The sequence below is a fragment of the Calidris pugnax genome, unplaced genomic scaffold (assembly GCF_001431845.1).
Source record: "Calidris pugnax isolate Ruff unplaced genomic scaffold, ASM143184v1 scaffold113, whole genome shotgun sequence".
NCBI classification, from domain to species: domain Eukaryota; kingdom Metazoa; phylum Chordata; class Aves; order Charadriiformes; family Scolopacidae; genus Calidris; species Calidris pugnax.
In genome coordinates, this window is record NW_015090879.1 from 653523 (window position 1) to 656807 (window position 3285).

General features: G+C 61.5%; 1 protein-coding gene across 2 annotated transcripts in view; it reads left to right on the forward strand.

Annotated features, from left to right (window-relative positions):
- The first annotated feature begins 85 nt into the window (after positions 1 to 85).
- PTP4A2 (protein tyrosine phosphatase type IVA, member 2) overlaps positions 86 to 3285 on the forward strand; it is a 23683-nt gene continuing 20483 nt past the window's right edge. The window contains exons 1-2 of one of the 2 annotated variants that reach the window (XM_014946578.1): positions 86 to 156; positions 953 to 1030. The gene's annotated coding sequence lies outside the window, so the exon portion shown is untranslated. Of the gene's footprint in view, positions 162 to 952; positions 1031 to 3285 lie in introns of both variants that reach the window. The other variant, XM_014946577.1, reaches the window with a different exon arrangement.

The following is a 3285-nucleotide window of genomic DNA, read 5'->3' on the forward strand; positions in this document are numbered from 1 at the left end:
CGGGCCGAGGCGGTGGCGCATGCGCGCGCGGCCTTTCCTCCAGGCGGCGGCTCTGAGGCGCGAAGCGCGGCCGAGGCCCGGGCTGTGAGGGGAACCGGGACGGGTCCGGCTGCGGAGCGAGAGGGACAGAGGAGCCACCCCCCCGGCCTCCGGCGGGTACGGTAAGCCGGCACGGCCTGTCTCCGGGGCTGGGCCTGCGGCCTTCCTGTGCTTCCAGGCCTGCTCTGTGGTACTGGGCCTCGCAGGGCCTTCCTCCTCCTGCCTTCACAGCCCGGCCCTGCGGTACGGGGCCTCGGCAGGGCCTTTGTGGGAGCTGAGCCTTCCTCCTCCTGCCCTTACAGCCCTGCCCTGCGGTACAGGGCCTCGGCAGGGCCTTTATGGGAGCTGAGCCTTCCTCCTCCTGCCTTCACAGCCCAGCCCTTCAGTACAGGGCCTCAGCAGAGCCCTTATTGTACCTGTCTTTTTGGCCCCGTGCTGAGGTGCAGGGCTTTGGAGAGAGCCATTGACTCGTGTGCGGCAGTTCATGTTACGCGTTCTTAAAAAGAGAAGAAAAAGCTTTACTGGCTGCAGTTATCAGAGATTAAAGGTGTTGGGGGGGGGGACACATGCACCTCGTTGGGGGAGACTTGTCAGCACACTCTCGAAACCCAGCAAAGCAGCACTGAATGTGTTTGAGTCAGGATGACTGCAAATGTAAAAACCTTTGTGTGCAGGGTTTTCTGTTTATTATGGTTTGTGGAGGCAGCAGTTATTTAGCTAGTGCACGGGATGCATTTTGGGCACTGCAGCTCCTTAAGTTAGTATCAAACGTGGTCTTTTATTAATGGTCTGACAGTCTTAGCACAAGAGCATGGGAAGACAACAGGTTTTATAATTTGTGAAGTTACACATATGCTTTAGCCTGTTAAGGAAGCACGTGATTCTTACTTGATCTCTCAATGTCTTGCCACAGACCGGTGTCTGCAGCAGCCTCTTCTGTGCAGAGCTGAAGCTGATGTTCATGGACAGACGTAGCCTCCGACGTCATCAGGTAACAGAGCCTTGTCCTGTCCGTCATGCCATTTCCAAACAGCCCCCCCAGCCCTGTGCAAACCTGTCACTCGGTGGTCCGTGGCTGTGCCATTCTGCTGCATGAAACATCTCTCCTGTGTAAGTGAGCTCCTGCTATTGATGGCTTTGGAGCTGCGTGGGTCCCTGATAACGTGTGCCTGCTCTGTGCCTCCTCTGCCAGTTCTCTCCTCATTCACACTGTCTCTTCCCTTCACCCACATTGTGTATCTTCAGTGTCATTCTTGCATATTTTCCATTGAGATTCTCTTTCCCTGCCTGCCATCCCTGTCTCATTGTTACAGCTGCATCGCTTGTAAATGCTGTGGCACCTTCCCGGAGCTGGGATGAACTAACCCCTCTCCAGCTGCCTCAGCTCTGCTCCCTGAGCACCCACAGCTCCCACCTTCCCACAACCTCTGCTGCGAGCACACAGCTGTGGGTGGCAGCTCTCATTAGCCCTTTGATTTATTATAGAATGATTAGAGTTGGAAGGGACTTTAAAGCTTATCTAGTCCCACCCCCTGCCCTGGGCAGGGACACCTCCCACCACACCAGGTTGCTCCAAGCCCCCTCCAACCTGCCCTTGAACCCCTCCAGGGATGGGGCAGCCACAGCTTCTCTGGGCAACCTGGGCCAGGCTCTCACCACCCTCACACCAAAGAATTTATTCCTAATATCTCATCTCAATCTCCCCTCTTTCAGTGTCAAACCCTTCCCCCTTGTCCTATGGCTCCCCTCCCTGATCCAGAGTCCCTCCCCAGTTTTCCTGGAGCCCCTTGAGGGACTGGAAGGGGCTCTGAGGTCTCCCCGGAGCCTTCTCTTCTCCAGGCTGAACCCCCCAACTCTCTCAGCCCCCCCTCCCAGCAGAGGGGCTCCAGCCCTCCCAGCACCTCTGTGGCCTCCTCTGGCCCCGCTCCAACAGCTCCATGTCCTTCTGCTGTTGGTGGCCCCAGAGCTGGAGGCAGCACGGGGGGGTTCTCCCCAGAGTGGAGCAGAGGGGCAGAATCCCCCCCCCGGCCCTGCTGGCCACGCTGCAGGGGATGCAGCCCAGCATTTGGACCCATTCCTCAAAGAACTTCAGCCTCAAAAACAACAAAAAAAGATGCATACGGCTCCTTTAGAGTATTTTTCAATTTTTGGAGGACGTGGCTCTGGACTGGAAATGGGGAAATTTGGGACCAGTTTGGGACTGTTTCCCAGGCTCCCCGAGCAAAGTGGACGCTTGGCTGAACCAGTCAGTTCACCACCTGTAAAATAAGCCACTTCTACCTTTTTTCTTCACATTCTCCGAGGCCCCTCTGGCGTTAAACCCCGCTGTTTTGGGGGGCACCTTTGGGAGCTGAACCGCTCCTTTCTCCGGGGAGGCTGGAGCAGCCGCCGTGTCCCCGTGCCCTCTGCCGGGGTCAGCCCCGCCGCTGGGACAGGCCGTCGCGGTCCCCACACCCGCTCCCCAGCAGCGGGAGGTACTTTTTTGGGGGAGAAAATGCCAAAAAGGCATTTCCCGGCGCTTGGGAAATCCGTGCCCGTGGGAACGGGCGGGCGGAACCACTGAGCGGGGCGGGGGGGGAGGACACCCGGGCTGTACCACTGCTCTGCGCTGGGGGGCGTGCTGGCGTGGAAGGGCCCGCGAACACGTGCGGCCGGAGGGCCAGTCCAAGTGGGCCGGGGAGGACGGGGGAGGCCGGGGCGTACCAAGGGTGGCCTGGGGACAGCGGGGCGGCGTGTTTCGCTCCGTGTCGCCCCCACCGACGGGCAGGGCGAGCCGCTCCCGGGCCGCCATACCAATGTCTAAGGAGGAAGGGGCGGGGGGAAGCGGGCTGTACCAGCGCCGCCCTCGCGGGGGGAGAGAAGGTTCGTTCCAACGGCAGCGGGGTAGAGGGAGCGGTTCCCCCCGTTAGGTGTCGCGGCAGCGGGGAGTGAGGCTTGATCCAGCGCCGCTTCTACGGCGTCACCATGCCCTGCGCACCCCCGCGGTAGCGGCAGGTGGACGCGCCCGGCGCGCTGAAGCGGGGCGGGCAGGGCTGTACCAATGCCGTCGGAGGGGGGGGAGGAGGAGGGTGAGTCGGGCCGTGCCAATCAGCGGCGGGCGGGCCGTACCACGGGAGAGGCGCGGGAGGGGAGGGAGCGGCCTGTGCGCGAGGAGCCGTCTGGGGGCGCGCGGGCTCTCGGGTCTCTCCGCGCCGCACCGGGTCGAGCCGCAGCCCCCGCCCCGTCACGGGCCCCGCCGCCCACCGG